The following is a 23,713-nucleotide window of genomic DNA, read 5'->3' on the forward strand; positions in this document are numbered from 1 at the left end:
GTCTGAGGGAACACAGAGTAGTGATCAGATGCCAGTGGCAAGCCCCACCCCATAAACACAGAAACAGTGCGCATATTTGGGAATGTCTTCCGTGTCTCCTTTGAAACAAAGTTTGGAAACGATGTAAAGAATCGGACCACTAGGGGGAGGTAACACCATGGCGTCAAGCTCATGGTCAATCCTACGAGGATTTGGACAGATGCTTTGCTTGAAACACAAATCAGGAATAGCAACAAGCAAATTCAAGCTGTGTTGACAAAACTTGATACCTTGTCAAACAGTGTGTAACAACGACAGTAATGTCGATACAATACCAATACTTTCCCAGTCTGCGTCCTTTTCATCACACTTCGTAATCGTAATAACTAAATTTGAATTAAGTGTTATATACCTATGACCTTGTCTGCCAATTGATATTTCGTCTTTCGCTTTTAACAAGTGATTGTGATGTATTGATCACAACAACAAATGCCAGGTTGTTACAAGGTATGTTGTCTTTGAACCAACATGGTTTAATATCAACACTGATTCACAGAATATGAATTTAATTCTCATGACCTTTCAATCAATGTAGGTACATAGAAATTAAAAAATAAGTTTTATTATGGAGGCTTGAATATGATGCCACAATAATAATTATTTAATCATTTTTTTGACACATCCAGTGTCTTATAATGACAAGGAATAACACATTTTTTGCATCAATATTCCAGCTCAAATACTGCAATTATCTATTTTATCATAAAAATGAGCACTCTCAGCAAACACTGACCATTTGCTCTTCTAATACACTTTTACCAAACACTTACCCTCTGCTCTCCCAATACACTTTTACCAAACACTGACCCTCTGCTCTTACAATACACTTTACCAAAATGTGACCATCCTCTCTTACGATACACTTTTACCAAACACTGACCCTCTGCTCTACCAATACACTTTTACCAAACACTGACCCTCCACTCTTACAAAACACTTTTACCAAACACTGACCATCCGCTCTTTCAAAACACTTTTACCAAACACTGACCATCCTCTCTTACAAAACACTTTTACCAAACACTGACCATCCACTCTTACAAAACACTTTTACCAAACACTGACACTCCGCTCTTTCAATACACTTTACCAAACACTGACCATCCGCTCTTTCAATACACTTTTACCAAACACTGACACTCCGCTCTTTTAAAACACTTTTACCAAACACTGACCATTCGCTCTTGTAATACACTTTTACCAAACACTGACCATCTGCTCTTACAAAACACTTTTACCAAACACTGACCCTCCTCTCTTACAAAACACTTTTACCAAACACTGACCCTCCACTCTTACAAAACACTTTTACCAAACACTGACACTCCGCTCTTTCAGTACACCTTTACCAAACACTGACCATCCGCTCTTTCAATACACTTTTACCAAAAACAACCCTGATGAAAAGGTATGTAAAAATAATTTATTATGGTTAAAAAAACAAAATAAGCCATTACCTGTATCATTTAATCTTTAATACACATGAGATATTTGCGCATAATAAGATCCAAGTTAGATGACATGGCACAGAAACATCTAAATGCTGCAGACATTATGATACTTCGAAACACTTTCAACCTCAGCACACACAGAGAAAACATTTGACCAAGGCCATGTTGTTGACAGTCTCACTCCACAGAGACAACACACAGGGGCGCGGCCTCACAGCTTTATTTTCGTTGTCGGTCTGTCTTGAAGCAAGAAACTGACAATTTCTTTCCAAATGAAAAAAAAAGGATGCAAAAATTTGGCAACTTGTAAGACTTTCTCTTCCTGTACAGTGAAATATTTCCGAATTATTCATCATTTGATTAACAGAACAGGAAAATGGGTGAACAAGTTCTATCAGCAATAATTCACCAAATAGAAAGGTTTCACCAAATGGTAGTTAAGGCCACACATTTCTAATTTTAAGGTTCATTGATTTTTAAGAAACACCTTAGGTAAAAAGAATATTCGCATATATCTCAATATCTTTATAGATGTATAGGTTTGGGTTTGGGGGTTTTTCATTTCAAATATTCAATCAAACAAGGTTGTGTAAAGGATTGACTGTATATTTTTCAGTTCACTGGTTTGGTTTGTTTGCTGTTTAACGCTCACTCAGCAATATTCCAGCTACAAGATGGCAGTCTTTACATAATTGAGTCTGGACTAGACAATCCAGTGATTGATATCATGAGCATCAATCCACGCAATTGGGATCAATGACATGTATCAACAATCTAAAGCCTGACCACCTAATCCCGTTAGTCGCCGCTTACGACAAGCACAGTTCATTGAGATATGAAACGAAAAACAGATGTGCAAACTGCATGAATTCGCATGACAAGCATGGGTTGCCAATTCTAACCTGGAATCTTCACAGGATACTTGACTTGTACCTTGGTAAACCATTTCATCATATCCCCGACCGGTTCCCTGATTCACTCCTTCCATCCTCATCATACATCCTCAGTCAAAATCATAAAAGCATTGATTAACTATTATCACTTTTACTTAACAGCCAGCAGGGTCAGTGACACTATTAACCCAGATATACCGTATTCGACGTAATAAACGCCCAGGGCACACTCAAAATTAGAAATAGAGGGCTCTAAAACAGAGTTGAAAGATAAATTTTGTGGTTTATGCTGACAGCCTGAAATGTTTATAAACGACAGATATATTTTTCCAGAATTTAATTGCCCATAATTAAGGGTGTTATAACACTCCAGTCCGTATCATATGTGAATAAATAAGTAAGTCTTGTGTACATTGATCAATCGGAAGGGGTGCTAATTGGGATTGTTTACTAGCCAATATATTACCAAATATTGCCGTGGGCGCATATTAGAGCGCCCATGCTCATTATGTCAAATACGTTATATACAACCATTAGACTCTGTAGCTCACCTGAATTAATGTTATGGAAGATTCACGATATTGCAAATTTAATAAATAGTTGCACTATATGTCATAGATGCACAATGTGCTTCTATGTAATAGATATTCTCTCTGTATGTCCCGAGTAGTGGAACAAAATGATGTCAACATTTTACTGTTTTTAGAGATGTTGGCAGCAAGTAGAGATTCATGAGGGTATATAATGAGTGATAGGTCATAGCAGCAGCAAAAACAATAGACATATACTTACTGCATATCAAATTCCAAATGATACTTGAAGAACTGGCTGAAAGATGGGCCAGAAAGATCTAATCAATATGGCTGCCATAGCGGCCATGTTGAAAATATATCCAAATTCTGTGAGCAGTAATTAATGAATTAAGAGCTTGAAATGGTGTAAGCATCTACATCGAAACGTGACTAACACAATAAACTGGGATTTGTTATCCATAAAATTGTATGTTTTCTAATATTAACTAGAGACACCACAGCTTGGATCATCCCAACAAATCTCAGTATCATAGGCCTTGAGATTTCAGAGGTCTCAAATATGCAAAATTTTACAAAGTCCAGGCAAATATGCATCATGTCATAATCTAAATTGAATATAGGGTTGAGGGAGCTAAGAACAACAATGATGAAATTCTTATTCAGTTTATTAAACCAATCTGTGTAAATTGAAAGAAAATATTTTTTAAATCTCCAGGTTTTCTTTTTGAAAAGAATATGCTCATTTAAAATCCAAAGAACTGTCAACAACAGTAGCCATGAGACTTCTCTTACAAAACTGCAGCAATTTCAGAACAGTTGGTTGTTGTTCTTTAATGCCGGATTCACCAATATTCCAGCTATATGATGGCATCCCTATATAATCGAGTCTGGATTGATATTATGAGAGCTACGCTGACATGCTTACAACCAAGTCAATGAGCCTCATCACCTGGTCCATTAAGTCACCTCTTATGGCCAGCATTGAGGTTGATGGGGACCTATTTTAACCTGGAAACTCCACAGGGATAACTTGGTAGCGATGAACTTAACAACCATTCACCTTCCGAAACATACAATTAGGTTTCTTTGCTAACTCTCCTTTCCTGATAGGGTTAAGGACAACCAGTGACAAACTCTTAAGTTTTCCGGTTGAAAATGGTTGACTTCGTGATCAGATTTTACGAAATCAGTCTTTAATATGGTATGAAATATTTTTTAGAGAAAATGTGATGGTTTAAGAAGCATTCCAGACATATCACAGTGGAGTACAGCTACTGAATTTGGAAAACAAAATCCGTAGAATTTACATGTGTTATGTAATGCTGTCAGCAGAAGTTCAATGTCAATTGAGAGTAGTTTTCCTGACACCAGTATTATGATTGCATCATGAGGACACCCAGGAGACCTGTCTGTATATTGGCTGATGAAGAAATTGCTGTGGCTTGACCATTTGAACAAATTGACACAGAGCCCCAAGACCAATCTCACAATCATATTCCCCCATCTCTCCCCCTCCCCCCGCCTCAATGGCCAGTCCCTTACACTATTCACATGGCATCATATTCAAATAACTTTTTGAAGAACAAACAGAAATATGAAATATATTATGCATTTCTTTTTATTTCACACCTAGCAGTGACCTATTAACCAGGAATTGTTCTCCCCAAGAAATAAAAGAGCCTGACCTCACGATATATGTAAGTTGCTTTCCACGTTTTATGAAACCATCTGAATGTTAACATTTTGGCTACTGGCGCAAAGAATGCATTATGAAAATCATGCATGTATCATAAATATTATTTTGATGAAATATAAGCTTTCCCTTTATCAAACTAAAAAACATCAGTTCAAAGCTCTCACAAAACACTTCGGAATAATTTGCATATTTCTAGTGCCGATGGCTTATCCCTCTCCCTTGCATCTTGCAGGTAGACATGGCAAGATCCATCATATAGATTATATTTTCTCAATACTTGGCACTTTTCTTATGATAAGTATAACACAGTGACATCCACCCCCTGCACATATTACAAAAGTGGAATATAATTTAAAACCTTTGCTGTACTAAGAGCCGTTGTTCTGCTCCCTCCAGGTCAGCTGGCCGTTTCAGTCCATTGGCGAATCCAGAAGAGGGTCCAGGGTCCCCCCCCCCCCCCCCAGCTTTTAAAAACGAGATTTAGTGTGTTGTAGGCAGTACAATTGACTGAGAGAAGATTTTGATATTTTGGACCCCACCCTTATAAAAATCCTGGGATCCTGGACCAACCTTGTAGTAACTAACCCTTATTCCAAAGTGATGTAGAAAGGGAGGTAACTCTTAGACTTGTCAAGCAGAACTTTCTTTTAATTTTTCAAATTTCATCCCACCATCACTTTAAAGAAATGACTTTGTTTTCATAATTTTATTAATGGAAGTAAAAGTACTACAAAAATTATATTGAATGGTGAATATTCAGTTGTAATTGTAAGTTGGCAGACATCTTGACCATCTCCAAGGATGTCCACTGGGCAAATGAGCTCCAGACAGACAGATAACAGCTCCACTTAATTCACTGTTAATGTACCTCCCAATATTGTCACTCTGTCTTTGTACCTATTCTTACATACAGAGCAGAAATCTGGGGTTGTAACAACAGAAATTGTAGAAAAAGTTTAAAAAAAATATTATTTAAAAATGACTTATATGACAACCTCGGCTAGTAATCATGGTAATGACGCTGAATTAGGAGAATATGGACAATATAACTTAAGCACAAGCTGTCTTCATATATGCTTCAAATAGTAGGAAAAATCAACATTTACAACAGACTACTGAAGCAAACATATATTAGCGTATTTGACGTAATAAGCGCCCAGGGCGCTCTCAAAATTAAAAATAGGGGGCTCTTTTTAGAATATTATTTTGGTGAAAAAAAAAACGAGTGCGTATTATACACGAATAGAAAAGTCTTGTGTACATTGATCAATCAGAATGGGTGCTATTATGAATTGTTCACAAGCCAATATATTAGCAAATATTGCCGTGGGCGCTTATTAGAGCAGGGCGCTTATTACATTTAATACGGTATGCTATACGGATGAAGATGGACAAGCATCATGAGTGTGTGAGTATGGTTTTACGCCGCTTTTAGCAATATTCCAGTTATATCACAGCGGGGACACCAGAAATGGGCATCACACTTTGAACCCATGTCGGGAATCGAACCCTTGTCTTCGGCGTGAAGGGCGAACGCTTTAACCACTAGGCCACCGGACCTCCCCTCAAGCATCATGAGCTTTAACTCATATTCTATTTCATTATGATTTCGGATAGAAAGGTGAGGTGAGGTGAGGTGAAATGGGGTTTAACGTCGCGTCCAAGATTATTGCACTTATATAGCGATGTGCATACACGTTTGTGTGTGGCTGCTTGTTCTAGTCCGGACTGATGCCGATTTATAGTGCTACCTCACTGAGATATCATGACGCAGTTTAACATGAATACCCCACTCAGACACAGTATACTGACTCCGAGCCGACCAGTCCTTGTTTTAGCCCCTTAATGCCGAGCGCCAGACAGGGTAACAACAAGTACCATCTTTTAACGTCTTTTGGTGTGACGCGGCCGGGGATCGAACCCCGGACCTTCCGCTCTCCGGGCGGACGCTCTACCACTAGACCACGGAGGCGGTTCGGATAGAAAGGATTTATTAGGATGTGGCCAATGTAGATCTTTCATCTCTCGGATATTTTTAAACAGATGTGTAGATATATTTTTTAATCATTCACGTCTAATTTGCATCTGTTCATGTTCTGTCATGTGACAGGCTGCAGCTGTTCGAATAACAAGACACTGAAATACATGAATTGTAATCACAAGTCAATCACCAAACAGAAAAACAACATTAGTTGTGCTTTTACACCATTTGTGGAATCGATTTTAACCCCAGCGATGTTTGGTAGACATGTGCTCAATCTTCCTTCTCAATTTAAGATGACAACTGAAGTTCTGTCATAGTTACAATATGTCAGACACAATGATGTGTGTACTCATACTGCTCTATATCCCTTAGGCTAAAAAAAGAAATAGTCTTGGTTCTCAGGCACCGCCCGCATCATCATAAAGTTCGCTGCACGTTTCCTTTTTATTTCCATTTTTAAATGAAAAAATACTGAAATATTTCAAGTCCTACGGTAGTCAAATTCTGTATTCCAGTATTTTACTCATCAAGGAATACATTTATATAGGGATGCCCTTTCCAAGGTTGATTTTACACAATTGCTTATTGATTACACAACTGTTTATTGGTTACATACTAGTTTGAACAATCCCCCCCCCAAAAAGAGACCGTCTGCCCGCCCGCACTATATTTTCAAAAACAATTACCTGAGAATCAATTCTTTTATTTTTTTAAGCCTTATACAAGGTGTACCCTCAAAACGTTAACATTATTACTCCGGTCAGTGGATCAGTGTGCACTTGATTTTTTTCATTCGCAGCACCCTAGGGAGTATACAACCATGGCTGCCTGTGCGGTGCTACCTTGTACCCATTTACTGCTTGGTGATGAGGCACCTTTCGAACAATGTCACTTGTTTGAGAAGACACCACATGTGCACTTCAATGTGCTCTGGACCAAGCACTGGAAACTCTCAGGAGTCAAGCTGCCAAAAGCGATCACCCATCTAACTATTCTCCATGACTGATGACACTTAACTTCACCTGATTGGTGACCTGAATGTTTATATATGTGATTAGTCTGGATTAGACTAACGCTTAGTCTCTGAAAATAGATATATATTTTTTTTTATATACAAACAACATAAAAATTGAAAAGGAGACTCAGTGAGGTGGGAGAACCTGTGGAAAATTTAGACTTGCTTCATTTGAGGCTAAAGGATTACAGTAAAGGCTGGGTGAAGGGAAAATAGTATGGTTCAGGGACTGTGAGACAGACCAGCACTGGACTGGCAAGTGAGTGAGTGAGTGAATGAGTGAGTTGGGTTTAACGCCTCTTTTTACAGTATTCCAGTTATATCACGGCGTGTCAGCTAAATGTGGGAGGAAAGCCTGAAGTGATGCAGGTCTCGGATGTTTACCACTTCGGTGAAACCCACGATCACGGGTATGGTGCTGACAAACCTAGAAACAGAATCGGGGTGAACTGGGTTTCAAACCCACAATCATAGGTTTCTGGTGTGTCCAAGGGAAGCAACTCTGCACAGCGAATCGCGTGCCCATGGACTGGCAAGTACAGATCAGTTAGGAAACACCTAGGTCAAAGGTTACATTGGATACAGTAGGATGTGTCTTACTGTTGGGTTGTTGAATTTGTTCATGCAGATTTGTATGAACTCAGCTCTAAATCAGTTTGATTATTGTGACACATTTTGTGCATTTTATGCATTTATCAGGAGCACTGTATCTTTCTTTACCTTTATAACCATTCCTTTTATTTTGAATTCCATGTGGAATCCACATTTAAGCATTAGATAATTAAATACAGTAGAACACGGACATAATGAACACGGACATAACGAACGGTTAAAAAATCCTTGATTTATCTCCCATATATCATATAAAATTTACGTAAATAACAAACTCTCTACAGTGAACTAACGTATATAGCGAACTGATATCTGATCACCAACAAGACCATCTACCACTAACTAGTGAGGTGTATAGTGAACTAAGAAATCTCACTCAGTGTCAAGTGTCACTGACAATTACCTGTACGCAATCAGCGGCGAATCAACACAATCGCGGCGAATCAACACAATCAGCGGTTACGGATCAACCTTGTTAAACTTATATGAATGTTATGAAACGTTATCAATTGAATGATATGATCACTGCTGATACAACTCAATGCAGCAATTATGTGTATTGTGTTTTACACAAGATGGCGGACGTTTCTGAGCCAAAACGTACATAACAAACAACATTGTCCCTTGTAGTTCATTACATCCATGTTCTACTGTACATAAGAACACACTCCTAACAATTGTAACCTTGTTCTCATTATTTCATAGATTTTATCATCATCATCTGAGCTTATATATGTTTATCATTATTAGTTTGATTGTCTATCTTATATCCTCAGGGGCAGTCGGGTAGCCTAGTGGTTAAAGCGTTCGCTCGTCACGCCGAAGACCCAGGTTCGATTCCCGACATGGGTACAATGTGTGAAGCCCATTTCTGGTGTCCCCCGCCGTGATATTGCTGGAATATTGCTAAAAGCGACGTAAAACCATACTCACTCACTCACTATAACCTCAATACTTAGGGGGTGGTTGGATAACCTTGTGGTTAAAGCTTTTGCTTGTCACGCCGAAGACCCAGGTTCGATTCCCGACATGGGTACAATGTGTGAAACCCATTTCTGGTGTCCCCCGCCATGATATTGCTGGAATATTGCTAAAAGCGGCGTAAAACCATACTCACTCACTCACTATAACCTCAATACTTAGGGGGTGGTTGGATAACCTTGTGGTTAAAGCTTTTGCTTGTCACGCCGAAGACCCAGGTTCGATTCCCGACATGGGTACAATGTGTGAAACCCATTTCTGGTGTCCCCCGCCATGATATTGCTGGAATATTGCTAAAAGCGGCGTAAAACCATACTCACTCACTCACTATAACCTCAATACTTAGGGGGTGGTTGGATAACCTTGTGGTTAAAGCTTTTGCTTGTCACGCAGAAGACCTGGGTATGATTCTCCACAGGGGTACAATGTGTGAAGCCATTTCTGGTGTCCCGCCGTGATATTGCTGGAATATTGCTAAGAGCAGCATATAACCATGCTCACTCAATCACATTAATTCTTAGGGTCACTCATTAAACCTTAAAACATTAACTGAGTGAAGATTTTACTGGTGCTTCACTCAATTGCTTGCATATGTTCACATTCAGCAGCAATGTGTTCAGTCCAGTCTTTGGAATTAAATAATCATCCATCTCTTCAGGATAGATTCACTGAAAATGACACTTCAGCCGGTTCTGGAAGGGTCCACTGCATAGCTCCGTCCTGTCTACAGCCAGTGCCTGTCACAGTCCACTGGGCAGCAGGTCAGTTTGGCCAAAATGTAGATTTGTCAATGGAATACAATATGTTTGTGATGCCAGGCCCCAGATTTGTTTGTATGTAGAAATATGATACTGGCTTCAAATGTCAAACTCAGCAGCAAGCGAGGACTCCGAAATGTCTAATGACCACTCCAAAACAATATCCTTCTCGACAGAGACATTATCTTCAAATCAATGCACAAGAGTATATACCGTATTCGACGTAATAAGCGCCCAGGGCGCTCTCAAAATTAGGAACAGGGGGCTCTTATTAGAATATTATTTTGGTGAAAAAATAAGTTGAAAGATAAATTTCATGGTTAATGCTGACAGCCTGAACTGTTTATGTACGACAGATATATTTTTTCAGAATTTAATTGCCCATAATTAAGGGTACATACACATGAGTGCGTATTATACGTGAAAAAATAAGTCCTGTGTACTTTGATCAATCGGAAGGGTGCCAATTGGGAGTGTTCACAAGCCAATATATTAGGAAATATCGCCTTGGGCGCTTATTAGAGCGGGGCGCTTATTACATCGAATATGGTATATGATTTACCAGTAGTTGAGAACCTTGACCATGTTGATTATTTTTCATTCAAACAAAGTGTCTTAACGTGGTTAAATAACTAGGACTTTAAAAACTTTGAAAACCATTTCGGTAAAGTTTAGTGAGATCAGGGGAATATAAGGTGATAGCAACATTAAACTTCAGCTTCATAAACGCAGGGATTTTACAAATATCACAATGAATAGGAAAGTTCCAAAATGTTAACATTGTATGTGACCCGTGTTAATATTCAGATCAGAATTCACAGCATTTCCCTGGAAGCAAAGGGTTGTATAACTTCATAGTACCTATTGGTGTCATATTTTCAACACAATTATTCACAGAAACTATTCCGCAATAATGTCCATCTAAACCCATAAGTCAATTATAAGAATCGTTTGTATTACCGTATTCAACGTAATAAGCGCCCAGGGCGCTCTCAAAATTAGAACTAGGGGGTTAATTAAGGATGTTATAACTCTTGAGTGCTTATTATACATGAATAAATAAGTCTTGTGTACATTGATCAATCTGAAATGGTGCTAATTGGGATTGTTCACTAGCCAATATATTAGCAAATATCGCTGTGGGCACTTATTAGAAAGGGGCACTTATTATGTCGAATACGGTTTTTAAATATTTTCTTACTCCGGTAATATATAGAGAATACTACACTCATTCTCGTTAGATACCATTTTTACGAAACGAGTGGACTTTCTATGGTATCTGACCGAGCGAAAGCGAGGTCAGATACCATAGAAAGTTCACGAGTTTCGTAAAAATGGTATCTAACGAGAATGAGTGTGGTATTTTATTTATTACCCACGTTAAATATATATTTAAGTGTAAATACATAACAACTTTCGTTCGTTGACACACCAAACTGAAACCGGTTGCAAAATGTGGTTGCGCATGAATATTGATACATGACCAAATATGGGCATTGTTGACATGTTTATGCATACGCATTAATTAACAACATGCGCCTGCTGTTCTGTTTGCAAACAAACCAGCACCGACGCTCAAGATCCTTTTGGAAGAAAGTCTTCAACTTATGGTAATTCAAGCGCCATGTTGTTAGTACGCAGGACACCGATAAGAAAATTTGAAATGTCACACTAGCGCCGCGCTTTGAATATCGGACCAACAGTCGGTCACACTGCCGGGGTCCTGTCTGTGCAATCAAAATGGTTCGGTTTCCTTGATCTATCAGCTGAATTTATATCATGTCCGTACCATTTTGGAAGAGGGAAATCAGACTGTTCGCCAAAGACATTCATGTTAACTGTACCACCCTTTACTGAAGACGTGAAAATCAACAAACTCAAGTCTGCTTGCATGTCAGTGACAGCTTCGAACGATCGAAGGGCAAGGTCGCCACCGGAATAAGAAAAGACAACCGCGATCCACTCACAGCGTTTTACGCTAGAGATAGGGAATGTTACTGTTCACATTTTGGGATGTTTGGGGCCACAAAATCAGAAGTCAGGCACACTTCCACGGAGTTTTCGAATGATTTTTATCGGAACTGTGAACTTTAAGTGATCTGGTCGTGCTGTCGTGTTCGTTCATTCATGAACAACAACACCTACCGAAACAGCGCCACAAAATACGCTTCAAAGGGGACACCGATGGCACAACCGGATCATCCCAAGTAAGTCTAGATATCTGTCCAGATAGTTTAAACAGGCTTCATTTCACCACGCTTATCCTTTTACGTTAAATCAAGTTGAAAGTTGCGAAAATGGTCGGGTGCGTCACGCTCAAGGGACGCGCTCGATCGGCAGTCGTACATTGTAAATCGATTTATAGATCTAGCTCGATTATACGTCTGTAGGAGCTCTATGCATAACTTATATTGAATGCAAACCTAATTTGATGCGTGTTACTATCTTGTTTGGTTTAATAAAGTGTTTGTAAATATCTCTCGTTCTCATGAATTTCTTCAGTTCTGCCTTGTAATCGCAAAATGAATGACGTCTCGCGATTTTTTATGAATGAAAAAAGTAGTCCCGGTGTGACAGAGGTCACGGTTATCCAATCAAAACGAATAAAACAAGGTCAACCTTGTACGACACACGTGTGACGTACGGATTTAGTATCTTACCACCTGTATCTTCACCACGTGGGTAATAAAGATCCATAGTGCCCCTTGAAATACCGATAGACAAAGTGATATAAAATACGAAAATGCTGACCTGTAATTTGCTTGTAAAATGTCTGCAGGGAAAGTGTATTTCACTGATGGCCGCAGCCATTGAAATGAAGTCCCTCTGATTTCCACACTGCAATGACACAACTCATGGACAAGGGGGTCACTTCAAGTCAAGAACAAACACTCCATGATAAAGCACCAAACAGTGTATCTTCTGAATTATTTCCCACTCCTGAATATTAGTCACAGTTAGTTGGTAACTCCACTACAGTTCCAGTGTCGATGATGTGTGTTAATCTGGAAGAAAGATAATATCAAACATTAAAACAGACACACATTTATGGTAATTTTTGTGCATCGGGGACATACATTTACATGTTACATAATAAAGAAGTTGGTTTTTTTCTCAAAAATAACAAACTGCTTATGAACAAACAGGGTTTATAAAATCTTCCATGAAAATATGATAACTCAGAAGAAAATAAGAAAACAGCGATATCACTATCCCCACCATGGGACACATTAGAATTTGGTTTGTTTGTTCATGTAGTAGTGAACATAAACTGTAAAAAAGTCCCATAAAGCCTTAAGAAGAGATAGGCACTTGAGTCACTTTATGTCATCAGTAAAAATGATTAAATGTGAAATTAATACACACCAAAGGCCCCTTTTCTGTAAAAATAAGTCTTGATAGTTGATAAGTATTTCTGAAATAATAATTTCAGTTTCTAGTAAATTTATCTGGAAAACATGGTCAGTCATAAACCTTTTCAGAATGAACTATGATGGCATTCCCCAAAACATAAACAAAAGTATGAACGTTACTACATTTGGGGTTAGAAGCCAAATTTCAAGATTCTTGTAATGGCCACGCCCACACTGGTGGCAGCGATGTTACTGAGAATGTAACGAAGGTGTATTGCACTGGAAAGGAGCTTGTAGATCACACTGGGAAGGGAGGTAACTGTTGTTAAGCATAGGTGGAAGGACTGACAAAGCTGACAGAGACAGTAGCACATTTGTGTGGAAAAGCAAAAGATAAATGTTACCATGGAAACACATACCACATTGCTAAATTATATGTCACCGTAAATACAATATGAATTCACATGTCTATTTGGATCTTTAACGGTAAGCTTAGATTGGTTGTTTAGATTGATGAGTCAAATATAAGTTTACATTTGGGATATCACATACATTGCTGAAATAATAAAACATTTTGATCACTCAGTTTTATTATGTGCAGTTGAAATATCACTCAAGACATTTTGCCCAACATAAGTCTTTCTAAAGTGACATCATTATCAATATATTCCTTAAAGGGAAAGAGACCGCCTCCGTGGTCTAGTGGTAGAGTGTCCGCCCGGAGAGCGGAACGTCCGGGGTTTGATCCCTGGCCACGTCATACCAAAAGATATATATACATATTAAAAGATGGTACTTGTTGTTACCCTGTCTGGCGCTCGGCATTAAGGGGCTAAAACAAGGACTGGTCGGCTCGGAGTCAGTATACTGTGTCTGAGTGAGGTATTCATGTGTAACTGCGGCATGGTATCTCAGTGAGCTAGCACTATAAATCGGCATCAGTCAGGACTAGTACAAGCAGACACACACACACGTGCAAGCACATCACTATATAAGTGCAATAATCTTGGATGCAACATCAAACCCCATTTCACCTTACCTTAAACGGAAACAACACTCCAGTTTTGAAAGTATTGAAGTATGGATCGCCTTTTTCTTTGCAGATTCAAAATTTGCTTATTACATATGGACTTTAATCTTGACTGGTATGACTAATGTTCAGCGCTGCTCGAAGTGACATCTATGGGAGAATTGAAGAATGAGAAGCCGTTTATCACATCAAAGGATATTCAATAAAGAGCTGCAGCCAAAGTGATGAGTTTTTCTGGTTGCTTAATGCATGACTTTCGAGGGGGAAGCTATCAGTCAACAATATAATGTTCAATAAGAAAAAACATAGTATCCCTTCAGAGAATTCAGGTAAACGAACAGGTGAGAAAAAACTTGGGCAATAAAAATGTGAAAATTGTGATAAATTTACCATTTAAATTGTATTTTCTGTTCTGCTCGGCATTGTTTTATGAACAGAAATAAAGATTACCGGGAGTATTTTCTCATAAACTAAGCTAGAGATAGCAAACTACTGTAAACACATTTTCAAACAATCCACCAGTGATTCTGTCAGAAATATACCCCATAATATTTATTAAACTTGAAAGAATTTTCATGCAGTGATCAGATAAATTGTATCTGAAACTATCATTTTATCAGAAATAATATATTCCAATATCAAATTATTTTATTTGCAGCTTTTACTGTATATACTTAAAATAATAACCATAACAATAGCACTTATTGCCTGTTATGTTTTACTTATGGAAGAACTTGACCTGTCGTCGTTGACGCCCCCCGTATTCTTGCTACAGGAAATGAATGAAAACAAATGCGAATATCGTAATTACAACCAACAGAAGTTACATGCATAATATCAGGCAGTTATCTTGTTCGACAAAATCTGCTGTGCAAGATTACACTAATTAATCATCAAAGTATCATCGGTTAATCCTTTGATCAATGTTTTAAGCAACTCAACTAACAATTAACCTTTAGCTGCGGCGCCACGTACATATTACATAACATGTAATACATTCACCACATCAGACCTGGATTTATAAACCAATCCTAGATTAGATGATTACCCCAGACGCGAGAAATGCCTAATTGGGACTACTGATTGATATATCCCCGACAGCCTCACAGGCAGGGATGAACGTTAATGAGTTATATTGCAGTCTTTTTCAGGTGATATGAGTGGTTCTTGCACTAATTATGCTTGTAATAAAGTCATTAACTGAACATCAAGTGAATGATGACAAATACAGAGGTGTAGGGTATATACCATCAAACATGCATGACGCGAAGGGAGTAGCAATTGTTGTATTACATGCAATTTGCCTGAAATATAAGCGTTGTTGCTGTTTTTAGTATATGTACTGAACTTCATTGTTGAAAAAAAAATACATATCGTATTTGACGTAATTAGCGCTCTCAAAATTTGAAATAGGGGGCTCTTATTAGAATATTATTTTGGTGGGGCTCTTATTAGAATATTATTTTGGTGAAAAAAAAACAGAGTTGAAAGATCATAAATTTCATGGTTTATGCCGACAGACTGAAATGTTTATATACGACAGATATATTTTTCCTGAATTTAATTGCCCATAATTAAGGGTGCATATAACACACGACTGCGTATTATAGAGGAATAAATAAGCCTTGTGTACATTGATCAATCGGAAGGGGTACAAATTGGGATTGTTCACTTGCCAATTTATTAGCAAATATAGCTGTTGGCGCTTGTTAGAGCGGGGCGCTTATTACGTTGAATACGGTACACGTATTTGCTGTACACTAAACTACATAATTGTATATACACATACATGTGTATGCAGACGTATTTGAAAGGTGAAAGGTTGTGCTGCAAGCATTATCCGATCAAATGCAAGGATTCAAGCGAGTTCCTCCTCACTGTCAACAAGGTCCAGCCTTGCTGGTCCAACACCTAGTTTGTTGGGTCACCAACGCCATTTGGCATCTGGTGATAACACGGGATAATTAAATTGGCGCTGGCTAGAGTTGGAGAGTTGTTTCCCTTTACATTTCCAGGGTGGCCCAATCATCGAAGGCACTGCAATTCACTGTGAAGAGTTGGGCACGCCAGAAACATATGATTGTGGGTTCAAATCCCAGTTTGCCCTTATAAGTTTTCTAAATTTGTTAGCACCATACCCGTGCTCGTGGGTTTCACCAAAGTGGTAAACGTCTGAGCCTGCATCACTTCGTGCTTTCTTCCAAAATCCAGCTGGCACGCCGCGATATAACTGTACTGTTAAAAGGGGCATAAAACACAACTCACTGACCAAAAACAACTTCATTTGATCTATTCACCACATTAATTTGTGATTTTTTTCAAGCAAGACTAATTACTTTCATGGTTGTTTTTAGACCATTTCTTCAAAAAAACATTTCCTGAAATAATCAGTTTGACAAAATTATAAATCAAAACATCTAAAATTCGCATTTTGAAACACAAAATTAAGTAAATCAAATATTTGCAAATTTCAGTAAATTGTTGATTTGACATTACCACCAATATACTCAACTGTCATGGTTTCAAATCCTTGTGTTCTCAGGTGTGTGTCTCCTTGTTGTTTAAGGCTGCAATCAGCAATATTCCAGCTATATGACTGGGGTATGTGAATAATCGAGTCTGAGGACCAGGCAGTCCAGTGATCGACATCATGACCATCTAGCCACATAATTGTGTATAATGACATCCATCAACCAAGTCAGAGCCTGACCACCGGATCTACTTAGTCACTTCTTGCTACAAGTTTTAAGGTTACTGGGGCCAAAATTCTTCCTGAGAATCCCTCCTGGAACAATTAGGAAAGGATGATGGTAATGATTGGTTTGTTGGACACATTATTCCAAGCTTATCATATTATCCGAAGACATTAATCTTTCAACAAAGAAGCCAGCATTACTGTTACGCAGGGTACATAACGGGATGGCAGATTAATTGAACACCATGTCAATTATCTCCATCAAACATGGCTCAATTAAGGAACTTGATTTAACTTGCACCTGATGCCTGTTGTTATGAGACCCGTGAAAATCCGGGATAGAATAGGTCTTCAGCAACCAACCCATGCTTGCCGTAAAAGGCGCCTAACGGGATCGGGTGGTCAGGCTCGCTGACTTGGTTGATGCATGTCATCGATCCCAATTGCGTAGATCGATGCTCATGATATCCATCACTGGATTGTCTGGTCAAGACTCAATTATTTACAAAGACCAGCGTCATATAGCTGGAATATTGCTAAGTGCGGCGTTAAACAACAAACAAAGAAACTGTTGACATGAAAAGCTAGTTCCACCGGACATAACCAGGTTGCACCCTGGTCCCACAAGTAAGGGTCAGTCGGACTCAAATTTGTACTTTTTTACATGCACTCGGTGCATTTAGACATAAATATTAGGTTGCATTTATCAATAATAGGTTGCATTGGTGCATGTTTTATATAGCTAAATCAAGCCATGGCATATTGCATGACGATATGATAAATAATATTTCAAATTGTCTTTAGATGATGTAAACGTTTATTTTCCAAAGCAAGGGAGTTAACTGACTATGACTAAGTCAAGTTTCCACCCTTCCTGAGCGAGGCTGGTGTTATGGAGTTATATTTTGGCTGGACTAACAAGTCTTAGCGTAGTCCAATCAAAATCGCATAACGAAATCAACGTCCGGTTTGTAAACTCAGTGTAGATTTTAGTCGATTGCAGGATTTGCGAAGCATGTGTACTGCCAACTTGGCATTAACAAATATTTACCAAATATTTTCTTGAACCCGACAACAAAGTCCATGAACATTTAACACCGTAGTGAAACCTACACACTGGTATGGTGCTGACGAACCAAGAATCATGAGCAGGGTGAATGGGATTCAACCCCATGACTATAGGATTCAGGCACATCAAGGTGGCCCACAGTGTATTTTGTTGATCAATTTGATATGTAATAGAGAAGAAAACCAAAGTCTTATTCCCATCAGACCCATGACATTGCTTCAGTGTGTGACATTTGGATGATTTGAGTTTGTTATATTGAAAACCATTCTTTCGATATTCGAAGATATGTTGAAAAGAGACATTCTTTTCAACATTTATTCAACACTGGCCTTCGATACATTTCAAAATATATTGAAATCTGACATAGTTTTCAACATTGGCCTTCTGATATTTAAAATCAAAGTCATTTCAATATTTGAGCACAACATTCAACATTGCTTCAACATTGTTGTGCCTGCTGGTATGAGGTTGTGTGCCAGATCGCAGGACTTTGTTAGCTGGTTCAAACATACTGTATTCGACGTAATAAGCGCCCCACTCTAATAAGCGCCCACGGGGATATTTGCTAATATTTTGGCCAGTGAACAATCCAAATGAGCACCCCTTCAGATTGATCAGTGTACACAAGACTTATTTATTCGTGTATAATATGCACTTATGTGATATGTACACACTTAATTATGGGCAATCAAATTCTGGAAAAATATATCTGTCGTACATAAACAATTCAGGCTGTGAGCATAAACCAAAATATTTATCTTTCAACTCTGTTTTTTTCACTAAAATAATATTCCAATAAGAGACCCCTATTTCTAGTTTTGAGAGCGCCCTGGGCGCTTATTACGTCGAATAGTCCTGCACCATGACCGTGGAATATATTTATTTTGTGGAAAAAAAATAAATCTAGAAACATATACAAAAGCAAGTATAGCCAGCTCTAACTAGCTCTATTCCACAATGAAATCAGTATAGGGAAATTTTTATTTTTATTAGAGTAATGAAGGATATTGTGTAATATAAGATTTCAGAGACTAAATGTAGTCTAGTCCAAACAATGTGACAATATTTATGCTACATATTCTTAGGAAAAAGAGAAATGGCCTGCCACTAAAATTACATTGTTGCAATGTGTTTCATAGAAAAGAAAATTGGCTCATGGTTTCAATTAAAACAATATCTGGTTTTGCATCAGTAGCTAAAAACATATCCGGTCTCTATACAACATGTACAAAATCCAGCCCCCCAAATGGTCGGTCCCTTATATATTTCGATTCAATTATGACAAATACCCTGTACCCGTACACCACAATCACCATCTCTTCTGTCAAGTATGTTGCACAGATCCCTCTTGTTCATGAGGATCATTTGACTGGACTACAATTTATTTCTTTGTGTTTTTTTAATCAGCGTTAAAAGGGTTTAATATATTCATCAAATAAATGGAGATATGATAAGCTACATACCTGTCAACTCTCAAGCATCTTGCATGAGTCTCACGCATTTATCACCTATGTCACGCTCACATGCAAGGTTGGGAAATTCTCACGCATTCATATAAAATGTAGATAAAAATATAATTTTTCAGAATACATGCTCTCTAAGGCCATTAAAATGGTCTTAAAATCATTCAAAACCAGTTTTCGCCTGGGGGTTTTGCCGCCCTGTGCCCCCCACCAGGGCACAGCGCCCTGGACACAGCGGGGCTTGCAGCCCCTGCACCTTGGCTTCTCACACATTTTGACATCCAGGGGTTGACAGCTGTGAAGCTGGTGAATGCATGATAGCCCTACAGGTAGCCACAGTAAAGATGACTAATTAGACAATGGTTTGAGACCTGCTGACTTTTGCCACACAGGTTGCATCTTCCTGAGACTTACGTATTCGACGTAATAAGCGCCCCGCTCTAATAAGCGCCAACAGCGATATTTGCTAATATATTGGCAAGTGAACAATCACAATTAGCATCCCTTCCGATTGATCAATGTACACAAGACTTATTTATTCGTGTATAATACGCACTCGTGTGTTATATGCACCCTTAATTATGGGGAATTAAATTCTGGAAAAACATATCTGTCGGATATAAACAGTTCAGGCCATCAGCATAAACCACAATATTTATCTTTCAACTCTGTTTTTTCCAGCAACATAATATTCAAATGAGAGCCCCTGGGCGCTTATTACATCGAATACGGTAAATTAAAAAAAACCTCCACTTTCCACCCTTGTGGAACTTGCCTGGAATTTCGGAGTTTTATTTGACTAGACTAACAAGTCTATGTATATTCCAATCAAAACGAGTAACGAAATCGACATCCTGTTTGTAAACAACATTGCCAGTGCATTGCAGATTTCGGTCAATTGCAGCATTAGCAATGCATGTGGACATCAACTAGGCGTTGATAGATTTTATCCAAATCTTTCATTGTTTTTATTCTGCATGCTCAAATGTTGTGCTACAATCCACATGCACTGGGTGTCTGTGAAGTAGGGAATGCAAAACGTTTAACTTGATCAGATTGTGTTGACTATAGGCGCTGCACATTAGACATTCGCGTCAAGAGTTATACCCACTAGTGTCAAACTAGGGATCATTGACCACTCCAATCAGTGAACTGTTGTTGGTTCCATTATTTTATTGCCATTAACTTCCTTAATGCCAGTCAACAGAATAAACATATAAAATGTGTGTTGTTTTTAGGAAAACACAGTTTGTTGTTATTACGGAAGAGATTTACTCAATGTTAATAAGCGTTGCTATTTGATGTTTGATTGGATTAAGGTAAGGATATGTATGTTCCACTGGGTATGAGGTGGGAGAGTCGCACTGATTTTGTGTCGCATTTTTGGGTAGGTGTCAGCAGTCGTATTAATTTGGAGACGCATTAATTTCAAGATTTACAGTATACATTTTTTTTTTCTGGACAGTTACTTGAATGATTTTAACATTTACCATATTTTTAAAAAAAATAAATACATTTGGTTTAACAATGCTTATTAAAACATACATATTATATACTTTTCTCAACCACAAATATTGATATTGACATTAGATTTTGGAAATCTATTTGACCTAATTATACAGTGCCATAGAGCAGTGTGTATCGATGCAACAAATATCAACATTGATACCTGATGCTGATGCAACATCGGGATTTCAACATTTACATCCAACCAAAACTCAATGTAATTTCAGCATAGAATCAAATCATTGTTTCAACATTGATATCTGACGTTAATTACACATCAAGATTTCAACATCATCACAACTTTCAAATCCAACCAAAAGTCAATGTCATTTCACCATTGAAGCACAACATGTCAACATTCATATATGAAGGTGATTCAACGTTGACATTTCAACATAATTTCAACTTTCAAATCCAACCAAAAATCAATGTCGTTTCAATGTTGAAGCACAACATTTCAACATTTCTTAAATGAAGGTGATTCAACGTTGACATTTCAACATAATTTCAACTTTCAAATCCAACCAAAAATCAATGTCATTTCAATGTTGAAGCACAACATTTCAACATTTCTTAAATGAAGGTGATTCAACGTTGACATTTCAACATAATTTCAACTTTCAAATCCAACCAAAAATCAATGTCATTTCACCATTGAAGCACAACATTTCAACATTCATATATGAAGGTGATTCAACGTTGACATTTCAACATCATTTCAACTTTCAAATCCAACCAAAAATCAATGTCATTTCACCATTGAAGCACAACATTTCAACATTCATATATGAAGGTGATTCAACGTTGACATTTCAACATAATTTCAACTTTCAAATCCAACCAAAAGTCAATGTCATTTCAATGTTGAAGCACAACATTTCAACATTTCTTAAATGAAGGTGATTCAACGTTGACATGTCAACATCATTTCAACTTTCATGTCCAACCAAAAGTCAATGTCATTTCAATGTTGAAGCACAATATTTCAACATTCATATATGAAGCTGATTCAACCTTCACATGTCAACATCATTTCAACTTTCATATCCAGCCAAAAGTCAATGTCATTTCAATGTTGAAGCATGACATTAATTCATCATTGATTCAACAATGATTCAACAATGATTCATCATTGATTCAATATTGATTCAACAATGTTGTGCCTGCAGGGTACAACCCCAAAAGGAATTAGCTATGGGTAATTCAACTTTTCCCCTGTAGGGGTCCAGGTAGAGGTAGTCAGTAGGGTCATGGCATGCCCTTATCGTGTATCCATAAAAGAATTGTTTTTTGAGTCATAATGAGGCAAGTTATCACAATACATCATTAGCATCGTTTTGGGGGAACCATACCTATCCCCGTCTCCTTAAAGGGGAAGTGTACACGCAAAAATCACTTTCTTTCTTTTTCTAAACAAAACGCTATTTTAGGATTAGTTAGTATCTGTGTTTGAAAATATACACTCATTTTTTTCACAGTGAAAGTAGGAAGCTCACAATAGTGTGAAAATGATATGCCGTTATGAGGCCTTCGTTTTTCGAGCTAAACAGGCCTGAGTTATCCCCCTTAGATTATGACGTAATTGGTGCCAATTCAACTGTGTCCCTGTCTATTCTCAACACAAAAGATATCAAGTACCAGTTTGCGGTAAAACAACATGGCCTACGACACACTCCGGCGCAGTGGTGACTCAGCATAACACTATGCTGGCTGGCATCTGAGACGCAAGAATCACACACCTGTACCTACACCACGTGAAGCGGCTCTAACAAAGCATGATGACGTCATAATGTTTATCAATTGGCACCAATGACGTCATATTGCAAGGGGCATAAGCCATGGTGTTTTTGTTATTGAAATAGAACAATTTGTAAATGTGAAATATATAAATCGTTTTAATGCAAAAAATATGTTAATTAATTGTGATATCTTTATATTTTTGTCTACGACACTTCTAGGTTAACACTTTTAATATGGAAAAAGTACCAGAAAAATAGGTTCATTTCCCTGTGAACTTGCCCTTTAAGCTTCTGGCTCAGCTAACAACAGCTTGTTACTACTTCAAGCAGTTAGTAATTATCTCAAATCACTGTAATAAATAATAGTTTGATGCTGTGGCAGAATATGAACTGTTTCCCAACACCGGGTAAGATAATGCTTAATTTAGCAGTCATCAGGGCACTTTGCAAAACAGATCTGAAAATCAATACAGCCTTAAAACATTAGACTTGAAACATGCGTAGGCAGTAATGTGTATCGCATCATGATAAGTCTTGAATCCTGACATCCGTAGGCGTATAGGTGAACAGACAGTTGAAGTCAAGAAAACCAGACAGATGTACAAGTAAACATGACGCCCAGTTACCATGTTGGATCAATGATGTTTAAAGATGAATACTTGATTTAAGCCCATAATAGTGACATTTGTACATCCTTGAAACATGATGTAGGATTAAGAGTAGTTCTCATTATACATGCAGCATCAAGTACTCAGAATTGGAATAAGTCTTTCAGTTCTCCCATTCCTTATTAACTGAATAGCTCAGCAGTTGGTGTGCGTTCAGAGTGAGTTGTCCATGTTGCTGTACTTGGAACAGTGTCTAGGTTTTATTGTTTGTTTGTTTCAACAAATTGT

The 23,713-nt window shown here is 37.9% G+C and overlaps 1 protein-coding gene across 5 annotated transcripts in view; it reads right to left on the minus strand.

Moving 5' to 3' along the window:
- LOC139467058 (protein cycle-like) overlaps positions 1-23,713 on the minus strand; it is a 116,128-nt gene that overhangs the window by 69,283 nt on the left and 23,132 nt on the right. For 3 of the 5 annotated variants that reach the window (XM_071248768.1, XM_071248772.1, XM_071248767.1), the window contains exon 3: positions 12,714-12,967. The exons of 1 other annotated variant lie outside the window; for it this stretch is intronic. The gene's annotated coding sequence lies outside the window, so the exon portion shown is untranslated. Of the gene's footprint in view, positions 1-12,713; positions 12,968-13,328; positions 13,359-23,713 lie in introns of those variants that run through there. One more of the 5 variants, XM_071248769.1, reaches the window with a different exon arrangement.

Source organism: Haliotis cracherodii, unplaced genomic scaffold (genome assembly GCF_022045235.1).
Source record: "Haliotis cracherodii isolate W230 unplaced genomic scaffold, xgHalCrac1.p SCAF_19, whole genome shotgun sequence".
Lineage (NCBI taxonomy): Eukaryota > Metazoa > Mollusca > Gastropoda > Lepetellida > Haliotidae > Haliotis > Haliotis cracherodii.